Genomic DNA, 24,749 nt, shown 5'->3' with positions numbered 1-24,749 from the left:
TGCAAGGGGGAGGGGAGTTGCTTGCGCCCTAAAGGAGGAGGTTATTCAGATTCATTGCAGTGGGCGGCGGCTGCAAAATGCACCATTCTTCTTGTTTTGGCTCTGCAAAGCAGCCTTTTCAAGGGTTGGCTTGGGTGACAAAATGTCTTGTGTAGGCGTGGGTTTGTCTCCCTCTCGCTCTCTCTCCCTAAGATGTGTCCGGCATAGGCCAGGGTGCCACTCGAGGCCCAAACCAATTCTGGTTATCGCTTCTCGGCCTTTTGGCTAAGATCAAGTGTAGTATCTGTTCTTATCAGTTTAATATCTGATACGTCCCTATCTGGGGACCATATATTAAATGGATTTTTAGAACAGGGAGATGGAAAAAGAGCTTGCTCTGTCCACTCCACGCATTGACCTGGTATTGCAGTACCTCCAGGAACGGTGCACCCCTTCTTAACCCAGTTTCCAAAAGCAGAACTCAATTCACCTGATTCATATTAGCCCGATTTAATGAATTGAAGAAAGCATACGTCTTCATATGCACCTCAATTTGGCCCATTCACTTTTCACACTTCCTCCTTTGTTTTTTATCTTTCACACTTTTGACTTTCTTTATTCATCCAAATAGCAAACTCATCACCACTCAACCTGACCAACTCGGCTATGTCCCCGTGCTGCAGTTCTCTGTCTTATCTAGATCATTTTGCAATTGAATGGAATAGATCCCTTTTAGGACAAAGTGGATTCACCTGCTGCTGCAGTGACCACAGGTGTGATAACATCTAGAATTGGCATCTGGTGCGATCTCTCCGCTTCCACTCCAAAGAAAGTTACCTGTTTATTCCTATCATGCATTGGTTTTTGGGGTTTTCTTTGAGTAATGATGATCTCTTTAGTAGTCTGTTGGCGCCCTCTCCTGAGGAATAGTTTGCTTGCTCTTGGACATTCTAAAAGAGAGGTCATGATAGACATTGAGCTTCTGAGCTCAAATTGGGGACAGTCATGGGGTGATGAATGTTTGCAACCTACTGCGAAGCCTCATACCGCAATATAAGGAACGTCAAATACTAAGAAAGGGCGGCCTATGAAAGAATTACTACTTTCAATAAGTACACTTAAACGGCTAATTGGGAATAGAAAAACTGTAAAAAGCCCTCTGAGAAAGCCCCCCTCTAACCTTTGATAGTAAGCTTTTCTGTAGTCTGCCTGTTGATGTATTTTCCGTTTGAACTGTGCACAACATGAAGAGACGGAACACTGGCGGCTTGTCACAATGCCCCCCGATGACATCACAATAGCGCTGCTGCCTAGAAAACAAGCTGCGCAGAAGAAGTTGTTCTTTGGGTGGGAGGGTGGGCTAGTGGAAGGAGGGGGGCAATCTCTTTTTTTCCCGGGTGGTAGGGGGATGACAGGAGAAGGGAAGCGGGGTGGTGAGAAAGGTACAGAGGGCAGGGTTTGGGGGCTGGGAAGGAAAGGGAAAAGATTAGGGTTGGGGATGATGAAAGGGCTTTCTACGGGGTAAGGATGGCAAAGGGTGGCAGTGACGGAAAGTCAGGCAACCTGTCCTGTCCGTCTTTTTGTATCGTGAATTGGGAAAGACTGCAAGGGGGAGGGGAGTTGCTTGCGCCCTAAAGGAGGAGTTATTCAGATTCATTGCAGTGGGCGGCGGCTGCAAAAACGGCACCATTCTTCTTGTTTTGGCTCTGCAAAGCAGCCTTTTCAAGGGTTGGCTTGGGTGACAAAATGTCTTGTGTAGGCGTGGGTTTGTCTCCCTCTCGCTCTCTGCTCCCTAAGATGTGTCCGGCATAGGCCAGGGTGCCACTCGAGGCCCAAACCAATTCTGGTTATCGCTTCTCGGCCTTTTGGCTAAGATCAAGTGTAGTATCTGTTCTTATCAGTTTAATATCTGATACGTCCCCTATCTGGGGACCATATATTAAATGGATTTTTAGAACAGGGAGATGGAAAAAGAGCTTGCTCTGTCCACTCCACGCATTGACCTGGTATTGCAGTACCTCCAGGAACGGTGCACCCCTTCTTAACCCAGTTTCCAAAAGCAGAACTCAATTCACCTGATTCATATTAAGCCCGATTTAATGAATTGGAAGAAAGCATACGTCTTCATATGCACCTCAATTTGGCCCATTCACTTTTCACACTTCCTCCTTTTGTTTTTTATCTTTCACACTTTTGACTTTCTTTATTCATCCAAATAGCAAAACTCATCACCACTCAACCTGACCAACTCGGCTATGTCCCGTGCTGCAGTTCTCTGTCTTATCTAGATCATTTGCAATTGAATGGAATAGATCCCTTTTGGACAAAGTGGATTCACCTGCTGCTGCAGTGACCACAGGTGTGATAACATCTAGAATTGGGCATCTGGTGCGATCTCTCCGCTTCCACTCCAAAGAAAGTTACCTGTTTATCCTATCATGCATTGGTTTTTGGGGTTTTCTTTGAGTAATGATGATCTCTTTAGTAGTCTGTTGGCGCCCTCTCCTGGAGGAATAGTTTTGCTTGCTCTTGGACATTCTAAAAGAGAGGTCATGATAGACATTGAGCTTCTGAGCTCAATTGGGGACAGTCATGGGTGATGAATGTTTGCAACCTACTGCGAAGCCTCATACCGCAATATAAGGAACGTCAAATACTAAGAAAGGGCGGCCTATGAAAGAATTACTACTTTCAATAAGTACACTTAAACGGCTAATTGGGAATAGAAAAACTGTAAAAAGCCCTCTGAGAAAGCCCCCCTCTAACCTTTGATAGTAAGCTTTTCTGTAGTCTGCCTGTTGATGTATTTTCCGTTTGAACTGTGCACAACATGAAGAGACGGAACACTGGCGGCTTGTCACAATGCCCCCCGATGACATCACAATAGCGCTGCTGCCTAGAAAACAAGCTGCGCAGAAGAAGTTGTTCTTTGGGTGGGAGGGTGGGCTAGTGGAAGGAGGGGGCAATCTCTTTTTTTCCCGGGTGGTAGGGGGGATGACAGGAGAAGGGAAGCGGGTGGTGAGAAAGGTACAGAGGGCAGGGTTTGGGGGCTGGGAAGGAAAGGGAAAAGATTAGGGTTTGGGGGATGATGAAAGGGCTTTCTACGGGTAAGGATGGCAAAGGGTGGCAGTGACGGAAAGTCAGGCAACCTGTCCTGTCCGTCTTTTTGTATCGTGAATTGGAAAGGACTGCAAGGGGGAGGGGAGTTGCTTGCGCCCTAAAGGAGGAGTTATTCAGATTCATTGCAGTGGGCGGCGGCTGCAAAACGCACCATTCTTCTTGTTTTGGCTCTGCAAAGCAGCCTTTTCAAGGGTTGGCTTGGGTGACAAAATGTCTTGTGTAGGCGTGGGTTTGTCTCCCTCTCGCTCTCTCTCCCTAAGATGTGTCCGGCATAGGCCAGGGTGCCACTCGAGGCCCAAACCAATTCTGGTTATCGCTTCTCGGCCTTTTGGCTAAGATCAAGTGTAGTATCTGTTCTTATCAGTTTAATATCTGATACGTCCCCTATCTGGGGACCATATATTAAATGGATTTTTAGAACAGGGGAGATGGAAAAAGAGCTTGCTCTGTCCACTCCACGCATTGACCTGGTATTGCAGTACCTCCAGGAACGGTGCACCCTTCTTAACCCAGTTTCCAAAAGCAGAACTCAATTCACCTGATTCATATTAGCCCGATTTAATGAATTGGAAGAAAGCATACGTCTTCATATGCACCTCAATTTGGCCCATTCACTTTTCACACTTCCTCCTTTTGTTTTTTATCTTTCACACTTTTGACTTTCTTTATTCATCCAAATAGCAAACTCATCACCCACTCAACCTGACCAACTCGGCTATGTCCCCGTGCTGCAGTTCTCTGTCTTATCTAGATCATTTGCAATTGAATGGAATAGATCCCTTTTGGACCAAAGTGGATTCACCTGCTGCTGCAGTGACCACAGGTGTGATAACATCTAGAATTGGCATCTGGTGCGATCTCTCCGCTTCCACTCCAAAGAAAGTTACCTGTTTATTCCTATCATGCATTGGTTTTTGGGGTTTTCTTTGAGTAATGATGATCTCTTTAGTAGTCTGTTGGCGCCCTCTCCTGGAGGAATAGTTTTGCTTGCTCTTGGACATTCTAAAAGAGAGGTCATGATAGACATTGAGCTTCTGAGCTCAATTGGGGACAGTCATGGTGATGAATGTTATGAATGTTTGCAACCTACTGCGAAGCCTCATACCGCAATATAAGGAACGTCAAATACTAAGAAAGGGCGGCCTATGAAAGAATTACTACTTTCAATAAGTACACTTAAACGGCTAATTGGGAATAGAAAAACTGTAAAAAGCCCTCTGAGAAAGCCCCCCTCTAACCTTTGATAGTAAGCTTTTCTGTAGTCTGCCTGTTGATGTATTTTCCGTTTGAACTGTGCACAACATGAAGAGACGGAACACTGGCGGCTTGTCACAATGCCCCCCGATGACATCACAATAGCGCTGCTGCCTAGAAAACAAGCTGCGCAGAAGAAGTTGTTCTTTGGGTGGGAGGGTGGGCTAGTGGAAGGAGGGGGCAATCTCTTTTTTTCCCGGGTGGTAGGGGGATGACAGGAGAAGGGAAGCGGGTGGTGAGAAAGGTACAGAGGGCAGGGTTTGGGGGCTGGGAAGGAAAGGGAAAAGATTAGGGTTTGGGGATGATGAAAGGGCTTTCTACGGGTAAGGATGGCAAAGGGTGGCAGTGACGGAAAGTCAGGCAACCTGTCCTGTCCGTCTTTTTGTATCGTGAATTGGAAAGACTGCAAGGGGGAGGGGAGTTGCTTGCGCCCTAAAGGAGGAGTTATTCAGATTCATTGCAGTGGGCGGCGGCTGCAAAACGCACCATTCTTCTTGTTTTGGCTCTGCAAAGCAGCCTTTTCAAGGGTTGGCTTGGGTGACAAAATGTCTTGTGTAGGCGTGGGTTTGTCTCCCTCTCGCTCTCTCTCCCTAAGATGTGTCCGGCATAGGCCAGGGTGCCACTCGAGGCCCAAACCAATTCTGGTTATCGCTTCTCGGCCTTTTGGCTAAGATCAAGTGTAGTATCTGTTCTTATCAGTTTAATATCTGATACGTCCCCTATCTGGGGACCATATATTAAATGGATTTTTAGAACAGGGAGATGGAAAAAGAGCTTGCTCTGTCCACTCCACGCATTGACCTGGTATTGCAGTACCTCCAGGAACGGTGCACCCCTTCTTAACCCAGTTTCCAAAAGCAGAACTCAATTCACCTGATTCATATTAGCCCGATTTAATGAATTGGAAGAAAGCATACGTCTTCATATGCACCTCAATTTGGCCCATTCACTTTTCACACTTCCTCCTTTTGTTTTTTATCTTTCACACTTTTGACTTTCTTTATTCATCCAAATAGCAAACTCATCACCACTCAACCTGACCAACTCGGCTATGTCCCCGTGCTGCAGTTCTCTGTCTTATCTAGATCATTTGCAATTGAATGGAATAGATCCCTTTTGGACAAAGTGGATTCACCTGCTGCTGCAGTGACCACAGGTGTGATAACATCTAGAATTGGCATCTGGTGCGATCTCTCCGCTTCCACTCCAAAGAAAGTTACCTGTTTATTCCTATCATGCATTGGTTTTTGGGGTTTTCTTTGAGTAATGATGATCTCTTTAGTAGTCTGTTGGCGCCCTCTCCTGGAGGAATAGTTTGCTTGCTCTTGGACATTCTAAAAGAGAGGTCATGATAGACATTGAGCTTCTGAGCTCAATTGGGGACAGTCATGGGTGATGAATGTTTGCAACCTACTGCGAAGCCTCATACCGCAATATAAGGAACGTCAAATACTAAGAAAGGGCGGCCTATGAAAGAATTACTACTTTCAATAAGTACACTTAAACGGCTAATTGGGAATAGAAAAACTGTAAAAAGCCCTCTGAGAAAGCCCCCCTCTAACCTTTGATAGTAAGCTTTTCTGTAGTCTGCCTGTTGATGTATTTTCCGTTTGAACTGTGCACAACATGAAGAGACGGAACACTGGCGGCTTGTCACAATGCCCCCCGATGACATCACAATAGCGCTGCTGCCTAGAAAACAAGCTGCGCAGAAGAAGTTGTTCTTTGGGTGGGAGGGTGGGCTAGTGGAAGGAGGGGGCAATCTCTTTTTTTCCCGGGTGGTAGGGGGATGACAGGAGAAGGGAAGCGGGTGGTGAGAAAGGTACAGAGGGCAGGGTTTGGGGGCTGGGAAGGAAAGGGAAAAGATTAGGGTTTGGGGATGATGAAAGGGCTTTCTACGGGTAAGGATGGCAAAGGGTGGCAGTGACGGAAAGTCAGGCAACCTGTCCTGTCCGTCTTTTTGTATCGTGAATTGGAAAGACTGCAAGGGGGAGGGGAGTTGCTTGCGCCCTAAAGGAGGAGTTATTCAGATTCATTGCAGTGGGCGGCGGCTGCAAAACGCACCATTCTTCTTGTTTTGGCTCTGCAAAGCAGCCTTTTCAAGGGTTGGCTTGGGTGACAAAATGTCTTGTGTAGGCGTGGGTTTGTCTCCCTCTCGCTCTCTCTCCCTAAGATGTGTCCGGCATAGGCCAGGGTGCCACTCGAGGCCCAAACCAATTCTGGTTATCGCTTCTCGGCCTTTTGGCTAAGATCAAGTGTAGTATCTGTTCTTATCAGTTTAATATCTGATACGTCCCCTATCTGGGGACCATATATTAAATGGATTTTTAGAACAGGGAGATGGAAAAAGAGCTTGCTCTGTCCACTCCACGCATTGACCTGGTATTGCAGTACCTCCAGGAACGGTGCACCCCTTCTTAACCCAGTTTCCAAAAGCAGAACTCAATTCACCTGATTCATATTAGCCCGATTTAATGAATTGGAAGAAAGCATACGTCTTCATATGCACCTCAATTTGGCCCATTCACTTTTCACACTTCCTCCTTTTGTTTTTTATCTTTCACACTTTTGACTTTCTTTATTCATCCAAATAGCAAACTCATCACCACTCAACCTGACCAACTCGGCTATGTCCCCGTGCTGCAGTTCTCTGTCTTATCTAGATCATTTGCAATTGAATGGAATAGATCCCTTTTGGACAAAGTGGATTCACCTGCTGCTGCAGTGACCACAGGTGTGATAACATCTAGAATTGGCATCTGGTGCGATCTCTCCGCTTCCACTCCAAAGAAAGTTACCTGTTTATTCCTATCATGCATTGGTTTTTGGGGTTTTCTTTGAGTAATGATGATCTCTTTAGTAGTCTGTTGGCGCCCTCTCCTGGAGGAATAGTTTGCTTGCTCTTGGACATTCTAAAAGAGAGGTCATGATAGACATTGAGCTTCTGAGCTCAATTGGGGACAGTGATTGCCCATTAATGTTTGCAACCTACTGCGAAGCCTCATACCGCAATATAAGGAACGTCAAATACTAAGAAAGGGCGGCCTATGAAAGAATTACTACTTTCAATAAGTACACTTAAACGGCTAATTGGGAATAGAAAAACTGTAAAAAGCCCTCTGAGAAAGCCCCCCTCTAACCTTTGATAGTAAGCTTTTCTGTAGTCTGCCTGTTGATGTATTTTCCGTTTGAACTGTGCACAACATGAAGAGACGGAACACTGGCGGCTTGTCACAATGCCCCCCGATGACATCACAATAGCGCTGCTGCCTAGAAAACAAGCTGCGCAGAAGAAGTTGTTCTTTGGGTGGGAGGGTGGGCTAGTGGAAGGAGGGGGCAATCTCTTTTTTTCCCGGGTGGTAGGGGGATGACAGGAGAAGGGAAGCGGGTGGTGAGAAAGGTACAGAGGGCAGGGTTTGGGGGCTGGGAAGGAAAGGGAAAAGATTAGGGTTTGGGGATGATGCAAGGGCTTTCTACGGGTAAGGATGGCAAAGGGTGGCAGTGACGGAAAGTCAGGCAACCTGTCCTGTCCGTCTTTTTGTATCGTGAATTGGAAAGACTGCAAGGGGGAGGGGAGTTGCTTGCGCCCTAAAGGAGGAGTTATTCAGATCATTGCAGTGGGCGGGCGGCTGCAAAACGCACCATTCTTCTTGTTTTGGCTCTGCAAAAGCAGCCTTTTCAAGGGTTGGCTTGGGTGACAAAATGTCTTGTGTAGGCGTGGGTTTGTCTCCCTCTCGCTCTCTCTCCCTAAGATGTGTCCGGCATAGGCCAGGGTGCCACTCGAGGCCCAAACCAATTCTGGTTATCGCTTCTCGGCCTTTTGGCTAAGATCAAGTGTAGTATCTGTTCTTATCAGTTTAATATCTGATACGTCCCCTATCTGGGGACCATATATTAAATGGATTTTTAGAACAGGGAGATGGAAAAAGAGCTTGCTCTGTCCACTCCACGCATTGACCTGGTATTGCAGTACCTCCAGGAACGGTGCACCCCTTCTTAACCCAGTTTCCAAAAGCAGAACTCAATTCACCTGATTCATATTAGCCCGATTAATGAATTGGAAGAAAGCATACGTCTTCCATATGCACCTCAATTTGGCCCATTCACTTTTCACACTTCCTCCTTTTGTTTTTTATCTTTCACACTTTTGACTTTCTTTATTCATCCAAATAGCAAACTCATCACCACTCAACCTGACCAACTCGGCTATGTCCCGTGCTGCAGTTCTCTGTCTTATCTAGATCATTTGCAATTGAATGGAATAGATCCCTTTTGGACAAAGTGGATTCACCTGCTGCTGCAGTGACCACAGGTGTGATAACATCTAGAATTGGCATCTGGTGCGATCTCTCCGCTTCCACTCCAAAGAAAGTTACCTGTTTATTCCTATCATGCATTGGTTTTTGGGGTTTCTTTGAGTAATGATGATCTCTTTAGTAGTCTCTCTCCTGGAGGAATAGTTTGCTTGCTCTTGGACATTCTAAAAGAGAGGTCATGATAGACATTGAGCTTCTGAGCTCAATTGGGGACAGTCATGGGTGATGAATGTTTGCAACCTACTGCGAAGCCTCATACCGCAATATAAGGAACGTCAAATACTAAGAAAGGGCGGCCTATGAAAGAATTACTACTTTCAATAAGTACACTTAAACGGCTAATTGGGAATAGAAAAACTGTAAAAAGCCCTCTGAGAAAGCCCCCCTCTAACCTTTGATAGTAAGCTTTTCTGTAGTCTGCCTGTTGATGTATTTTCCGTTTGAACTGTGCACAACATGAAGAGACGGAACACTGGCGGCTTGTCACAATGCCCCCCGATGACATCACAATAGCGCTGCTGCCTAGAAAACAAGCTGCGCAGAAGAAGTTGTTCTTTGGGTGGGAGGGTGGGCTAGTGGAAGGAGGGGGCAATCTCTTTTTTTCCCGGGTGGTAGGGGGATGACAGGAGAAGGGAAGCGGGTGGTGAGAAAGGTACAGAGGGCAGGGTTTGGGGGCTGGGAAGGAAAGGGAAAAGATTAGGGTTTGGGGATGATGAAAGGGCTTTCTACGGGTAAGGATGGCAAAGGGTGGCAGTGACGGAAAGTCAGGCAACCTGTCCTGTCCGTCTTTTTGTATCGTGAATTGGAAAGACTGCAAGGGGGAGGGGAGTTGCTTGCGCCCTAAAGGAGGAGTTATTCAGATTCATTGCAGTGGGCGGCGGCTGCAAAACGCACCATTCTTCTTGTTTTGGCTCTGCAAAGCAGCCTTTTCAAGGGTTGGCTTGGGTGACAAAATGTCTTGTGTAGGCGTGGGTTTGTCTCCCTCTCGCTCTCTCTCCCTAAGATGTGTCCGGCATAGGCCAGGGTGCCACTCGAGGCCCAAACCAATTCTGGTTATCGCTTCTCGGCCTTTTGGCTAAGATCAAGTGTAGTATCTGTTCTTATCAGTTTAATATCTGATACGTCCCCTATCTGGGGACCATATATTAAATGGATTTTTAGAACAGGGAGATGGAAAAAGAGCTTGCTCTGTCCACTCCACGCATTGACCTGGTATTGCAGTACCTCCAGGAACGGTGCACCCCTTCTTAACCCAGTTTCCAAAAGCAGAACTCAATTCACCTGATTCATATTAGCCCGATTTAATGAATTGGAAGAAAGCATACGTCTTCATATGCACCTCAATTTGGCCCATTCACTTTTCACACTTCCTCCTTTTGTTTTTTATCTTTCACACTTTTGACTTTCTTTATTCATCCAAATAGCAAACTCATCACCACTCAACCTGACCAACTCGGCTATGTCCCCGTGCTGCAGTTCTCTGTCTTATCTAGATCATTTGCAATTGAATGGAATAGATCCCTTTTGGACAAAGTGGATTCACCTGCTGCTGCAGTGACCACAGGTGTGATAACATCTAGAATTGGCATCTGGTGCGATCTCTCCGCTTCCACTCCAAAGAAAGTTACCTGTTTATTCCTATCATGCATTGGTTTTTGGGGTTTTCTTTGAGTAATGATGATCTCTTTAGTAGTCTGTTGGCGCCCTCTCCTGGAGGAATAGTTTGCTTGCTCTTGGACATTCTAAAAGAGAGGTCATGATAGACATTGAGCTTCTGAGCTCAATTGGGGACAGTCATGGGTGATGAATGTTTGCAACCTACTGCGAAGCCTCATACCGCAATATAAGGAACGTCAAATACTAAGAAAGGGCGGCCTATGAAAGAATTACTACTTTCAATAAGTACACTTAAACGGCTAATTGGGAATAGAAAAACTGTAAAAAGCCCTCTGAGAAAGCCCCCCTCTAACCTTTGATAGTAAGCTTTTCTGTAGTCTGCCTGTTGATGTATTTTCCGTTTGAACTGTGCACAACATGAAGAGACGGAACACTGGCGGCTTGTCACAATGCCCCCCGATGACATCACAATAGCGCTGCTGCCTAGAAAACAAGCTGCGCAGAAGAAGTTGTTCTTTGGGTGGGAGGGTGGGCTAGTGGAAGGAGGGGGCAATCTCTTTTTTTCCCGGGTGGTAGGGGGATGACAGGAGAAGGGAAGCGGGTGGTGAGAAAGGTACAGAGGGCAGGGTTTGGGGGCTGGGAAGGAAAGGGAAAAGATTAGGGTTTGGGGATGATGAAAGGGCTTTCTACGGGTAAGGATGGCAAAGGGTGGCAGTGACGGAAAGTCAGGCAACCTGTCCTGTCCGTCTTTTTGTATCGTGAATTGGAAAGACTGCAAGGGGGAGGGGAGTTGCTTGCGCCCTAAAGGAGGAGTTATTCAGATTCATTGCAGTGGGCGGCGGCTGCAAAACGCACCATTCTTCTTGTTTTGGCTCTGCAAAGCAGCCTTTTCAAGGGTTGGCTTGGGTGACAAAATGTCTTGTGTAGGCGTGGGTTTGTCTCCCTCTCGCTCTCTCTCCCTAAGATGTGTCCGGCATAGGCCAGGGTGCCACTCGAGGCCCAAACCAATTCTGGTTATCGCTTCTCGGCCTTTTGGCTAAGATCAAGTGTAGTATCTGTTCTTATCAGTTTAATATCTGATACGTCCCCTATCTGGGGACCATATATTAAATGGATTTTTAGAACAGGGAGATGGAAAAAGAGCTTGCTCTGTCCACTCCACGCATTGACCTGGTATTGCAGTACCTCCAGGAACGGTGCACCCCTTCTTAACCCAGTTTCCAAAAGCAGAACTCAATTCACCTGATTCATATTAGCCCGATTTAATGAATTGGAAGAAAGCATACGTCTTCATATGCACCTCAATTTGGCCCATTCACTTTTCACACTTCCTCCTTTTGTTTTTTATCTTTCACACTTTTGACTTTCTTTATTCATCCAAATAGCAAACTCATCACCACTCAACCTGACCAACTCGGCTATGTCCCCGTGCTGCAGTTCTCTGTCTTATCTAGATCATTTGCAATTGAATGGAATAGATCCCTTTTGGACAAAGTGGATTCACCTGCTGCTGCAGTGACCACAGGTGTGATAACATCTAGAATTGGCATCTGGTGCGATCTCTCCGCTTCCACTCCAAAGAAAGTTACCTGTTTATTCCTATCATGCATTGGTTTTTGGGGTTTTCTTTGAGTAATGATGATCTCTTTAGTAGTCTGTTGGCGCCCTCTCCTGGAGGAATAGTTTGCTTGCTCTTGGACATTCTAAAAGAGAGGTCATGATAGACATTGAGCTTCTGAGCTCAATTGGGGACAGTCATGGGTGATGAATGTTTGCAACCTACTGCGAAGCCTCATACCGCAATATAAGGAACGTCAAATACTAAGAAAGGGCGGCCTATGAAAGAATTACTACTTTCAATAAGTACACTTAAACGGCTAATTGGGAATAGAAAAACTGTAAAAAGCCCTCTGAGAAAGCCCCCCTCTAACCTTTGATAGTAAGCTTTTCTGTAGTCTGCCTGTTGATGTATTTTCCGTTTGAACTGTGCACAACATGAAGAGACGGAACACTGGCGGCTTGTCACAATGCCCCCCGATGACATCACAATAGCGCTGCTGCCTAGAAAACAAGCTGCGCAGAAGAAGTTGTTCTTTGGGTGGGAGGGTGGGCTAGTGGAAGGAGGGGGCAATCTCTTTTTTTCCCGGGTGGTAGGGGGATGACAGGAGAAGGGAAGCGGGTGGTGAGAAAGGTACAGAGGGCAGGGTTTGGGGGCTGGGAAGGAAAGGGAAAAGATTAGGGTTTGGGGATGATGAAAGGGCTTTCTACGGGTAAGGATGGCAAAGGGTGGCAGTGACGGAAAGTCAGGCAACCTGTCCTGTCCGTCTTTTTGTATCGTGAATTGGAAAGACTGCAAGGGGGAGGGGAGTTGCTTGCGCCCTAAAGGAGGAGTTATTCAGATTCATTGCAGTGGGCGGCGGCTGCAAAACGCACCATTCTTCTTGTTTTGGCTCTGCAAAGCAGCCTTTTCAAGGGTTGGCTTGGGTGACAAAATGTCTTGTGTAGGCGTGGGTTTGTCTCCCTCTCGCTCTCTCTCCCTAAGATGTGTCCGGCATAGGCCAGGGTGCCACTCGAGGCCCAAACCAATTCTGGTTATCGCTTCTCGGCCTTTTGGCTAAGATCAAGTGTAGTATCTGTTCTTATCAGTTTAATATCTGATACGTCCCCTATCTGGGGACCATATATTAAATGGATTTTTAGAACAGGGAGATGGAAAAAGAGCTTGCTCTGTCCACTCCACGCATTGACCTGGTATTGCAGTACCTCCAGGAACGGTGCACCCCTTCTTAACCCAGTTTCCAAAAGCAGAACTCAATTCACCTGATTCATATTAGCCCGATTTAATGAATTGGAAGAAAGCATACGTCTTCATATGCACCTCAATTTGGCCCATTCACTTTTCACACTTCCTCCTTTTGTTTTTTATCTTTCACACTTTTGACTTTCTTTATTCATCCAAATAGCAAACTCATCACCACTCAACCTGACCAACTCGGCTATGTCCCCGTGCTGCAGTTCTCTGTCTTATCTAGATCATTTGCAATTGAATGGAATAGATCCCTTTTGGACAAAGTGGATTCACCTGCTGCTGCAGTGACCACAGGTGTGATAACATCTAGAATTGGCATCTGGTGCGATCTCTCCGCTTCCACTCCAAAGAAAGTTACCTGTTTATTCCTATCATGCATTGGTTTTTGGGGTTTTCTTTGAGTAATGATGATCTCTTTAGTAGTCTGTTGGCGCCCTCTCCTGGAGGAATAGTTTGCTTGCTCTTGGACATTCTAAAAGAGAGGTCATGATAGACATTGAGCTTCTGAGCTCAATTGGGGACAGTCATGGGTGATGAATGTTTGCAACCTACTGCGAAGCCTCATACCGCAATATAAGGAACGTCAAATACTAAGAAAGGGCGGCCTATGAAAGAATTACTACTTTCAATAAGTACACTTAAACGGCTAATTGGGAATAGAAAAACTGTAAAAAGCCCTCTGAGAAAGCCCCCCTCTAACCTTTGATAGTAAGCTTTTCTGTAGTCTGCCTGTTGATGTATTTTCCGTTTGAACTGTGCACAACATGAAGAGACGGAACACTGGCGGCTTGTCACAATGCCCCCCGATGACATCACAATAGCGCTGCTGCCTAGAAAACAAGCTGCGCAGAAGAAGTTGTTCTTTGGGTGGGAGGGTGGGCTAGTGGAAGGAGGGGGCAATCTCTTTTTTTCCCGGGTGGTAGGGGGATGACAGGAGAAGGGAAGCGGGTGGTGAGAAAGGTACAGAGGGCAGGGTTTGGGGGCTGGGAAGGAAAGGGAAAAGATTAGGGTTTGGGGATGATGAAAGGGCTTTCTACGGGTAAGGATGGCAAAGGGTGGCAGTGACGGAAAGTCAGGCAACCTGTCCTGTCCGTCTTTTTGTATCGTGAATTGGAAAGACTGCAAGGGGGAGGGGAGTTGCTTGCGCCCTAAAGGAGGAGTTATTCAGATTCATTGCAGTGGGCGGCGGCTGCAAAACGCACCATTCTTCTTGTTTTGGCTCTGCAAAGCAGCCTTTTCAAGGGTTGGCTTGGGTGACAAAATGTCTTGTGTAGGCGTGGGTTTGTCTCCCTCTCGCTCTCTCTCCCTAAGATGTGTCCGGCATAGGCCAGGGTGCCACTCGAGGCCCAAACCAATTCTGGTTATCGCTTCTCGGCCTTTTGGCTAAGATCAAGTGTAGTATCTGTTCTTATCAGTTTAATATCTGATACGTCCCCTATCTGGGGACCATATATTAAATGGATTTTTAGAACAGGGAGATGGAAAAAGAGCTTGCTCTGTCCACTCCACGCATTGACCTGGTATTGCAGTACCTCCAGGAACGGTGCACCCCTTCTTAACCCAGTTTCCAAAAGCAGAACTCAATTCACCTGATTCATATTAGCCCGATTTAATGAATTGGAAGAAAGCATACGTCTTCATATGCACCTCAATTTGGCCCATTCACTTTTCACACTTCCTCCTTTTGTTTTTTATCTTTCACACTTTTGACTTTCTTTATTCATCCAAATAGCAAACTCATCACCACTCAACCTGACCAACTCGGCTATGTCCCCGTGCTGCAGTTCTCTGTCTTATCTAGATCATTTGCAATTGAATGGAATAGATCCCTTTTGGACAAAGTGGATTCACCTGCTGCTGCAGTGACCACAGGTGTGATAACATCTAGAATTGGCATCTGGTGCGATCTCTCCGCTTCCACTCCAAAGAAAGTTACCTGTTTATTCCTATCATGCATTGGTTTTTGGGGTTTTCTTTGAGTAATGATGATCTCTTTAGTAGTCTGTTGGCGCCCTCTCCTGGAGGAATAGTTTGCTTGCTCTTGGACATTCTAAAAGAGAGGTCATGATAGACATTGAGCTTCTGAGCTCAATTGGGGACAGTCATGGGTGATGAATGTTTGCAACCTACTGCGAAGCCTCATACCGCAATATAAGGAACGTCAAATACTAAGAAAGGGCGGCCTATGAAAGAATTACTACTTTCAATAAGTACACTTAAACGGCTAATTGGGAATAGAAAAACTGTAAAAAGCCCTCTGAGAAAGCCCCCCTCTAACCTTTGATAGTAAGCTTTTCTGTAGTCTGCCTGTTGATGTATTTTCCGTTTGAACTGTGCACAACATGAAGAGACGGAACACTGGCGGCTTGTCACAATGCCCCCCGATGACATCACAATAGCGCTGCTGCCTAGAAAACAAGCTGCGCAGAAGAAGTTGTTCTTTGGGTGGGAGGGTGGGCTAGTGGAAGGAGGGGGCAATCTCTTTTTTTCCCGGGTGGTAGGGGGATGACAGGAGAAGGGAAGCGGGTGGTGAGAAAGGTACAGAGGGCAGGGTTTGGGGGCTGGGAAGGAAAGGGAAAAGATTAGGGTTTGGGGATGATGAAAGGGCTTTCTACGGGTAAGGATGGCAAAGGGTGGCAGTGACGGAAAGTCAGGCAACCTGTCCTGTCCGTCTTTTTGTATCGTGAATTGGAAAGACTGCAAGGGGGAGGGGAGTTGCTTGCGCCCTAAAGGAGGAGTTATTCAGATTCATTGCAGTGGGCGGCGGCTGCAAAACGCACCATTCTTCTTGTTTTGGCTCTGCAAAGCAGCCTTTTCAAGGGTTGGCTTGGGTGACAAAATGTCTTGTGTAGGCGTGGGTTTGTCTCCCTCTCGCTCTCTCTCCCTAAGATGTGTCCGGCATAGGCCAGGGTGCCACTCGAGGCCCAAACCAATTCTGGTTATCGCTTCTCGGCCTTTTGGCTAAGATCAAGTGTAGTATCTGTTCTTATCAGTTTAATATCTGATACGTCCCCTATCTGGGGACCATATATTAAATGGATTTTTAGAACAGGGAGATGGAAAAAGAGCTTGCTCTGTCCACTCCACGCATTGACCTGGTATTGCAGTACCTCCAGGAACGGTGCACCCCTTCTTAACCCAGTTTCCAAAAGCAGAACTCAATTCACCTGATTCATATTAGCCCGATTTAATGAATTGGAAGAAAGCATACGTCTTCATATGCACCTCAATTTGGCCCATTCACTTTTCACACTTCCTCCTTTTGTTTTTTATCTTTCACACTTTTGACTTTCTTTATTCATCCAAATAGCAAACTCATCACCACTCAACCTGACCAACTCGGCTATGTCCCCGTGCTGCAGTTCTCTGTCTTATCTAGATCATTTGCAATTGAATGGAATAGATCCCTTTTGGACAAAGTGGATTCACCTGCTGCTGCAGTGACCACAGGTGTGATAACATCTAGAATTGGCATCTGGTGCGATCTCTCCGCTTCCACTCCAAAGAAAGTTACCTGTTTATTCCTATCATGCATTGGTTTTTGGGGTTTTCTTTGAGTAATGATGATCTCTTTAGTAGTCTGTTGGCGCCCTCTCCTGGAGGAATAGTTTGCTTGCTCTTGGACATTCTAAAAGAGAGGTCATGATAGACATTGAGCTTCTGAGCTCAATTGGGGACAGTCATGGGTGATGAATGTTTGCAACCTACTGCGAAGCCTCATACCGCAATATAAGGAACGTCAAATACTAAGAAAGGGCGGCCTATGAAAGAATTACTACTTTCAATAAGTACACTTAAACGGCTAATTGGGAATAGAAAAACTGTAAAAAGCCCTCTGAGAAAGCCCCCCTCTAACCTTTGATAGTAAGCTTTTCTGTAGTCTGCCTGTTGATGTATTTTCCGTTTGAACTGTGCACAACATGAAGAGACGGAACACTGGCGGCTTGTCACAATGCCCCCCGATGACATCACAATAGCGCTGCTGCCTAGAAAACAAGCTGCGCAGAAGAAGTTGTTCTTTGGGTGGGAGGGTGGGCTAGTGGAAGGAGGGGGCAATCTCTTTTTTTCCCGGGTGGTAGGGGGATGACAGGAGAAGGGAAGCGGGTGGTGAGAAAGGTACAGAGGGCAGGGTTTGGGGGCTGGGAAGGAAAGGGAAAAGATTAGGGTTTGGGGATGATGAAAGGGCTTTCTACGGGTAAGGATGGCAAAGGGTGGCAGTGACGGAAAGTCAGGCAACCTGTCCTGTCCGTCTTTTTGTATCGTGAATTGGAAAGACTGCAAGGGGGAGGGGAGTTGCTTGCGCCCTAAAGGAGGAGTTATTCAGATTCATTGCAGTGGGCGGCGGCTGCAAAACGCACCATTCTTCTTGTTTTGGCTCTGCAAAGCAGCCTTTTCAAGGGTTGGCTTGGGTGACAAAATGTCTTGTGTAGGCGTGGGTTTGTCTCCCTCTCGCTCTCTCTCCCTAAGATGTGTCCGGCATAGGCCAGGGTGCCACTCGAGGCCCAAACCAATTCTGGTTATCGCTTCTCGGCCTTTTGGCTAAGATCAAGTGTAGTATCTGTTCTTATCAGTTTAATATCTGATACGTCCCCTATCTGGGGACCATATATTAAATGGATTTTTAGAACAGGGAGATGGAAAAAGAGCTTGCTCTGTCCACTCCACGCATTGACCTGGTATTGCAGTACCTCCAGGAACGGTGCACCCCTTCTTAACCCAGTTTCCAAAAGCAGAACTCAATTCACCTGATTCATATTAGCCCGATTTAATGAATTGGAAGAAAGCATACGTCTTCATATGCACCTCAATTTGGCCCATTCACTTTTCACACTTCCTCCTTTTGTTTTTTATCTTTCACACTTTTGACTTTCTTTATTCATCCAAATAGCAAACTCATCACCACTCAACCTGACCAACTCGGCTATGTCCCCGTGCTGCAGTTCTCTGTCTTATCTAGATCATTTGCAATTGAATGGAATAGATCCCTTTTGGACAAAGTGGATTCACCTGCTGCTGCAGTGACCACAGGTGTGATAACATCTAGAATTGGCATCTGGTGCGATCTCTCCGCTTCCACTCCAAAGAAAGTTACCTGTTTATTCCTATCATGCATTGGTTTTTGGGGTTTTCTTTGAGTAATGATGATCTCTTTAGTAGTCTGTTGGCGCCCTCTCCTGGAGGAATAGTTTGCTTGCTCTTGGACATTCTAAAAGAGAGGTCATGATAGACATTGAGCTTCTGAGCTCAATTGGGGACAGTCATGGGTGATGAATGTTTGCAACCTACTGCGAAGCCTCATACCGCAATATAAGGAACGTCAAATACTAAGAAAGGGCGGCCTATGAAAGAATTACTACTTTCAATAAGTACACTTAAACGGCTAATTGGGAATAGAAAAACTGTAAAAAGCCCTCTGAGAAAGCCCCCCTCTAACCTTTGATAGTAAGCTTTTCTGTAGTCTGCCTGTTGATGTATTTTCCGTTTGAACTGTGCACAACATGAAGAGACGGAACACTGGCGGCTTGTCACAATGCCCCCCGATGACATCACAATAGCGCTGCTGCCTAGAAAACAAGCTGCGCAGAAGAAGTTGTTCTTTGGGTGGGAGGGTGGGCTAGTGGAAGGAGGGGGCAATCTCTTTTTTTCCCGGGTGGTAGGGGGATGACAGGAGAAGGGAAGCGGGTGGTGAGAAAGGTACAGAGGGCAGGGTTTGGGGGCTGGGAAGGAAAGGGAAAAGATTAGGGTTTGGGGATGATGAAAGGGCTTTCTACGGGTAAGGATGGCAAAGGGTGGCAGTGACGGAAAGTCAGGCAACCTGTCCTGTCCGTCTTTTTGTATCGTGAATTGGAAAGACTGCAAGGGGGAGGGGAGTTGCTTGCGCCCTAAAGGAGGAGTTATTCAGATTCATTGCAGTGGGCGGCGGCTGCAAAACGCACCATTCTTCTTGTTTTGGCTCTGCAAAGCAGCCTTTTCAAGGGTTGGCTTGGGTGACAAAATGTCTTGTGTAGGCGTGGGTTTGTCTCCCTCTCGCTCTCTCTCCCTAAGATGTGTCCGGCATAGGCCAGGGTGCCACTCGAGGCCCAAACCAATTCTGGTTATCGCTTCTCGGCCTTTTGGCTAAGATCAAGTGTAGTATCTGTTCTTATCAGTTTAATATCTGATACGTCCCCTATCTGGGGACCATATATTAAATGGATTTTTAGAACAGGGAGATGGAAAAAGAGCTTGCTCTGTCCACTCCACGCATTGACCTGGTATTGCAGTACCTCCAGGAACGGTGCACCCCTTCTTAACCCAGTTTCCAAAAGCAGAACTCAATTCACCTGATTCATATTAGCCCGATTTAATGAATTGGAAGAAAGCATACGTCTTCATATGCACCTCAATTTGGCCCATTCACTTTTCACACTTCCTCCTTTTGTTTTTTATCTTTCACACTTTTGACTTTCTTTATTCATCCAAATAGCAAACTCATCACCACTCAACCTGACCAACTCGGCTATGTCCCCGTGCTGCAGTTCTCTGTCTTATCTAGATCATTTGCAATTGAATGGAATAGATCCCTTTTGGACAAAGTGGATTCACCTGCTGCTGCAGTGACCACAGGTGTGATAACATCTAGAATTGGCATCTGGTGCGATCTCTCCGCTTCCACTCCAAAGAAAGTTACCTGTTTATTCCTATCATGCATTGGTTTTTGGGGTTTTCTTTGAGTAATGATGATCTCTTTAGTAGTCTGTTGGCGCCCTCTCCTGGAGGAATAGTTTGCTTGCTCTTGGACATTCTAAAAGAGAGGTCATGATAGACATTGAGCTTCTGAGCTCAATTGGGGACAGTCATGGGTGATGAATGTTTGCAACCTACTGCGAAGCCTCATACCGCAATATAAGGAACGTCAAATACTAAGAAAGGGCGGCCTATGAAAGAATTACTACTTTCAATAAGTACACTTAAACGGCTAATTGGGAATAGAAAAACTGTAAAAAGCCCTCTGAGAAAGCCCCCCTCTAACCTTTGATAGTAAGCTTTTCTGTAGTCTGCCTGTTGATGTATTTTCCGTTTGAACTGTGCACAACATGAAGAGACGGAACACTGGCGGCTTGTCACAATGCCCCCCGATGACATCACAATAGCGCTGCTGCCTAGAAAACAAGCTGCGCAGAAGAAGTTGTTCTTTGGGTGGGAGGGTGGGCTAGTGGAAGGAGGGGGCAATCTCTTTTTTTCCCGGGTGGTAGGGGGATGACAGGAGAAGGGAAGCGGGTGGTGAGAAAGGTACAGAGGGCAGGGTTTGGGGGCTGGGAAGGAAAGGGAAAAGATTAGGGTTTGGGGATGATGAAAGGGCTTTCTACGGGTAAGGATGGCAAAGGGTGGCAGTGACGGAAAGTCAGGCAACCTGTCCTGTCCGTCTTTTTGTATCGTGAATTGGAAAGACTGCAAGGGGGAGGGGAGTTGCTTGCGCCCTAAAGGAGGAGTTATTCAGATTCATTGCAGTGGGCGGCGGCTGCAAAACGCACCATTCTTCTTGTTTTGGCTCTGCAAAGCAGCCTTTTCAAGGGTTGGCTTGGGTGACAAAATGTCTTGTGTAGGCGTGGGTTTGTCTCCCTCTCGCTCTCTCTCCCTAAGATGTGTCCGGCATAGGCCAGGGTGCCACTCGAGGCCCAAACCAATTCTGGTTATCGCTTCTCGGCCTTTTGGCTAAGATCAAGTGTAGTATCTGTTCTTATCAGTTTAATATCTGATACGTCCCCTATCTGGGGACCATATATTAAATGGATTTTTAGAACAGGGAGATGGAAAAAGAGCTTGCTCTGTCCACTCCACGCATTGACCTGGTATTGCAGTACCTCCAGGAACGGTGCACCCCTTCTTAACCCAGTTTCCAAAAGCAGAACTCAATTCACCTGATTCATATTAGCCCGATTTAATGAATTGGAAGAAAGCATACGTCTTCATATGCACCTCAATTTGGCCCATTCACTTTTCACACTTCCTCCTTTTGTTTTTTATCTTTCACACTTTTGACTTTCTTTATTCATCCAAATAGCAAACTCATCACCACTCAACCTGACCAACTCGGCTATGTCCCCGTGCTGCAGTTCTCTGTCTTATCTAGATCATTTGCAATTGAATGGAATAGATCCCTTTTGGACAAAGTGGATTCACCTGCTGCTGCAGTGACCACAGGTGTGATAACATCTAGAATTGGCATCTGGTGCGATCTCTCCGCTTCCACTCCAAAGAAAGTTACCTGTTTATTCCTATCATGCATTGGTTTTTGGGGTTTTCTTTGAGTAATGATGATCTCTTTAGTAGTCTGTTGGCGCCCTCTCCTGGAGGAATAGTTTGCTTGCTCTTGGACATTCTAAAAGAGAGGTCATGATAGACATTGAGCTTCTGAGCTCAATTGGGGACAGTCATGGGTGATGAATGTTTGCAACCTACTGCGAAGCCTCATACCGCAATATAAGGAACGTCAAATACTAAGAAAGGGCGGCCTATGAAAGAATTACTACTTTCAATAAGTACACTTAAACGGCTAATTGGGAATAGAAAAACTGTAAAAAGCCCTCTGAGAAAGCCCCCCTCTAACCTTTGATAGTAAGCTTTTCTGTAGTCTGCCTGTTGATGTATTTTCCGTTTGAACTGTGCACAACATGAAGAGACGGAACACTGGCGGCTTGTCACAATGCCCCCCGATGACATCACAATAGCGCTGCTGCCTAGAAAACAAGCTGCGCAGAAGAAGTTGTTCTTTGGGTGGGAGGGTGGGCTAGTGGAAGGAGGGGGCAATCTCTTTTTTTCCCGGGTGGTAGGGGGATGACAGGAGAAGGGAAGCGGGTGGTGAGAAAGGTACAGAGGGCAGGGTTTGGGGGCTGGGAAGGAAAGGGAAAAGATTAGGGTTTGGGGATGATGAAAGGGCTTTCTACGGGTAAGGATGGCAAAGGGTGGCAGTGACGGAAAGTCAGGCAACCTGTCCTGTCCGTCTTTTTGTATCGTGAATTGGAAAGACTGCAAGGGGGAGGGGAGTTGCTTGCGCCCTAAAGGAGGAGTTATTCAGATTCATTGCAGTGGGCGGCGGCTGCAAAACGCACCATTCTTCTTGTTTTGGCTCTGCAAAGCAGCCTTTTCAAGGGTTGGCTTGGGTGACAAAATGTCTTGTGTAGGCGTGGGTTTGTCTCCCTCTCGCTCTCTCTCCCTAAGATGTGTCCGGCATAGGCCAGGGTGCCACTCGAGGCCCAAACCAATTCTGGTTATCGCTTCTCGGCCTTTTGGCTAAGATCAAGTGTAGTATCTGTTCTTATCAGTTTAATATCTGATACGTCCCCTATCTGGGGACCATATATTAAATGGATTTTTAGAACAGGGAGATGGAAAAAGAGCTTGCTCTGTCCACTCCACGCATTGACCTGGTATTGCAGTACCTCCAGGAACGGTGCACCCCTTCTTAACCCAGTTTCCAAAAGCAGAACTCAATTCACCTGATTCATATTAGCCCGATTTAATGAATTGGAAGAAAGCATACGTCTTCATATGCACCTCAATTTGGCCCATTCACTTTTCACACTTCCTCCTTTTGTTTTTTATCTTTCACACTTTTGACTTTCTTTATTCATCCAAATAGCAAACTCATCACCACTCAACCTGACCAACTCGGCTATGTCCCCGTGCTGCAGTTCTCTGTCTTATCTAGATCATTTGCAATTGAATGGAATAGATCCCTTTTGGACAAAGTGGATTCACCTGCTGCTGCAGTGACCACAGGTGTGATAACATCTAGAATTGGCATCTGGTGCGATCTCTCCGCTTCCACTCCAAAGAAAGTTACCTGTTTATTCCTATCATGCATTGGTTTTTGGGGTTTTCTTTGAGTAATGATGATCTCTTTAGTAGTCTGTTGGCGCCCTCTCCTGGAGGAATAGTTTGCTTGCTCTTGGACATTCTAAAAGAGAGGTCATGATAGACATTGAGCTTCTGAGCTCAATTGGGGACAGTCATGGGTGATGAATGTTTGCAACCTACTGCGAAGCCTCATACCGCAATATAAGGAACGTCAAATACTAAGAAAGGGCGGCCTATGAAAGAATTACTACTTTCAATAAGTACACTTAAACGGCTAATTGGGAATAGAAAAACTGTAAAAAGCCCTCTGAGAAAGCCCCCCTCTAACCTTTGATAGTAAGCTTTTCTGTAGTCTGCCTGTTGATGTATTTTCCGTTTGAACTGTGCACAACATGAAGAGACGGAACACTGGCGGCTTGTCACAATGCCCCCCGATGACATCACAATAGCGCTGCTGCCTAGAAAACAAGCTGCGCAGAAGAAGTTGTTCTTTGGGTGGGAGGGTGGGCTAGTGGAAGGAGGGGGCAATCTCTTTTTTTCCCGGGTGGTAGGGGGATGACAGGAGAAGGGAAGCGGGTGGTGAGAAAGGTACAGAGGGCAGGGTTTGGGGGCTGGGAAGGAAAGGGAAAAGATTAGGGTTTGGGGATGATGAAAGGGCTTTCTACGGGTAAGGATGGCAAAGGGTGGCAGTGACGGAAAGTCAGGCAACCTGTCCTGTCCGTCTTTTTGTATCGTGAATTGGAAAGACTGCAAGGGGGAGGGGAGTTGCTTGCGCCCTAAAGGAGGAGTTATTCAGATTCATTGCAGTGGGCGGCGGCTGCAAAACGCACCATTCTTCTTGTTTTGGCTCTGCAAAGCAGCCTTTTCAAGGGTTGGCTTGGGTGACAAAATGTCTTGTGTAGGCGTGGGTTTGTCTCCCTCTCGCTCTCTCTCCCTAAGATGTGTCCGGCATAGGCCAGGGTGCCACTCGAGGCCCAAACCAATTCTGGTTATCGCTTCTCGGCCTTTTGGCTAAGATCAAGTGTAGTATCTGTTCTTATCAGTTTAATATCTGATACGTCCCCTATCTGGGGACCATATATTAAATGGATTTTTAGAACAGGGAGATGGAAAAAGAGCTTGCTCTGTCCACTCCACGCATTGACCTGGTATTGCAGTACCTCCAGGAACGGTGCACCCCTTCTTAACCCAGTTTCCAAAAGCAGAACTCAATTCACCTGATTCATATTAGCCCGATTTAATGAATTGGAAGAAAGCATACGTCTTCATATGCACCTCAATTTGGCCCATTCACTTTTCACACTTCCTCCTTTTGTTTTTTATCTTTCACACTTTTGACTTTCTTTATTCATCCAAATAGCAAACTCATCACCACTCAACCTGACCAACTCGGCTATGTCCCCGTGCTGCAGTTCTCTGTCTTATCTAGATCATTTGCAATTGAATGGAATAGATCCCTTTTGGACAAAGTGGATTCACCTGCTGCTGCAGTGACCACAGGTGTGATAACATCTAGAATTGGCATCTGGTGCGATCTCTCCGCTTCCACTCCAAAGAAAGTTACCTGTTTATTCCTATCATGCATTGGTTTTTGGGGTTTTCTTTGAGTAATGATGATCTCTTTAGTAGTCTGTTGGCGCCCTCTCCTGGAGGAATAGTTTGCTTGCTCTTGGACATTCTAAAAGAGAGGTCATGATAGACATTGAGCTTCTGAGCTCAATTGGGGACAGTCATGGGTGATGAATGTTTGCAACCTACTGCGAAGCCTCATACCGCAATATAAGGAACGTCAAATACTAAGAAAGGGCGGCCTA

General features: G+C 46.3%; 16 non-coding genes across 16 annotated transcripts; all 16 read left to right on the top strand.

Moving 5' to 3' along the window:
- The first annotated feature begins 244 nt into the window (after positions 1–244).
- Positions 245–434, top strand: LOC142266908 (U2 spliceosomal RNA). Its single transcript, XR_012732883.1, has one exon. It is a non-coding gene; the product is annotated as a U2 spliceosomal RNA (small nuclear RNA).
- A 1,394-nt stretch (positions 435–1,828) lies between these two features.
- Positions 1,829–2,019, top strand: LOC142266926 (U2 spliceosomal RNA). Its single transcript, XR_012732896.1, has one exon. It is a non-coding gene; the product is annotated as a U2 spliceosomal RNA (small nuclear RNA).
- Positions 2,020–3,411: 1,392 nt separating this feature from the next.
- Positions 3,412–3,603, top strand: LOC142266907 (U2 spliceosomal RNA). The gene has a single exon (XR_012732882.1). It is a non-coding gene; the product is annotated as a U2 spliceosomal RNA (small nuclear RNA).
- A 1,397-nt stretch (positions 3,604–5,000) lies between these two features.
- On the top strand, positions 5,001–5,191 carry LOC142266925 (U2 spliceosomal RNA). Its single transcript, XR_012732895.1, has one exon. It is a non-coding gene; the product is annotated as a U2 spliceosomal RNA (small nuclear RNA).
- A 1,387-nt stretch (positions 5,192–6,578) lies between these two features.
- LOC142266924 (U2 spliceosomal RNA) lies at positions 6,579–6,769 on the top strand. The gene has a single exon (XR_012732894.1). It is a non-coding gene; the product is annotated as a U2 spliceosomal RNA (small nuclear RNA).
- Positions 6,770–8,157: 1,388 nt separating this feature from the next.
- LOC142266922 (U2 spliceosomal RNA) lies at positions 8,158–8,348 on the top strand. Its single transcript, XR_012732893.1, has one exon. It is a non-coding gene; the product is annotated as a U2 spliceosomal RNA (small nuclear RNA).
- A 1,376-nt stretch (positions 8,349–9,724) lies between these two features.
- On the top strand, positions 9,725–9,915 carry LOC142266921 (U2 spliceosomal RNA). The gene has a single exon (XR_012732892.1). It is a non-coding gene; the product is annotated as a U2 spliceosomal RNA (small nuclear RNA).
- A 1,387-nt stretch (positions 9,916–11,302) lies between these two features.
- LOC142266920 (U2 spliceosomal RNA) lies at positions 11,303–11,493 on the top strand. The gene has a single exon (XR_012732891.1). It is a non-coding gene; the product is annotated as a U2 spliceosomal RNA (small nuclear RNA).
- A 1,387-nt stretch (positions 11,494–12,880) lies between these two features.
- Positions 12,881–13,071, top strand: LOC142266916 (U2 spliceosomal RNA). Its single transcript, XR_012732890.1, has one exon. It is a non-coding gene; the product is annotated as a U2 spliceosomal RNA (small nuclear RNA).
- Positions 13,072–14,458: 1,387 nt separating this feature from the next.
- LOC142266904 (U2 spliceosomal RNA) lies at positions 14,459–14,649 on the top strand. Its single transcript, XR_012732879.1, has one exon. It is a non-coding gene; the product is annotated as a U2 spliceosomal RNA (small nuclear RNA).
- A 1,387-nt stretch (positions 14,650–16,036) lies between these two features.
- LOC142266892 (U2 spliceosomal RNA) lies at positions 16,037–16,227 on the top strand. Its single transcript, XR_012732868.1, has one exon. It is a non-coding gene; the product is annotated as a U2 spliceosomal RNA (small nuclear RNA).
- A 1,387-nt stretch (positions 16,228–17,614) lies between these two features.
- Positions 17,615–17,805, top strand: LOC142266964 (U2 spliceosomal RNA). The gene has a single exon (XR_012732931.1). It is a non-coding gene; the product is annotated as a U2 spliceosomal RNA (small nuclear RNA).
- Positions 17,806–19,192: 1,387 nt separating this feature from the next.
- On the top strand, positions 19,193–19,383 carry LOC142266952 (U2 spliceosomal RNA). The gene has a single exon (XR_012732920.1). It is a non-coding gene; the product is annotated as a U2 spliceosomal RNA (small nuclear RNA).
- Positions 19,384–20,770: 1,387 nt separating this feature from the next.
- On the top strand, positions 20,771–20,961 carry LOC142266940 (U2 spliceosomal RNA). The gene has a single exon (XR_012732909.1). It is a non-coding gene; the product is annotated as a U2 spliceosomal RNA (small nuclear RNA).
- A 1,387-nt stretch (positions 20,962–22,348) lies between these two features.
- On the top strand, positions 22,349–22,539 carry LOC142266928 (U2 spliceosomal RNA). Its single transcript, XR_012732898.1, has one exon. It is a non-coding gene; the product is annotated as a U2 spliceosomal RNA (small nuclear RNA).
- Positions 22,540–23,926: 1,387 nt separating this feature from the next.
- LOC142266885 (U2 spliceosomal RNA) lies at positions 23,927–24,117 on the top strand. Its single transcript, XR_012732862.1, has one exon. It is a non-coding gene; the product is annotated as a U2 spliceosomal RNA (small nuclear RNA).
- Positions 24,118–24,749: the final 632 nt, after the last annotated feature.

Source organism: Anomaloglossus baeobatrachus, unplaced genomic scaffold, assembly GCF_048569485.1.
Source record: "Anomaloglossus baeobatrachus isolate aAnoBae1 unplaced genomic scaffold, aAnoBae1.hap1 Scaffold_2930, whole genome shotgun sequence".
Taxonomy (NCBI): Eukaryota; Metazoa; Chordata; class Amphibia; order Anura; family Aromobatidae; genus Anomaloglossus; species Anomaloglossus baeobatrachus.
This window is presented reverse-complemented; position numbering and strand designations above follow the sequence as displayed.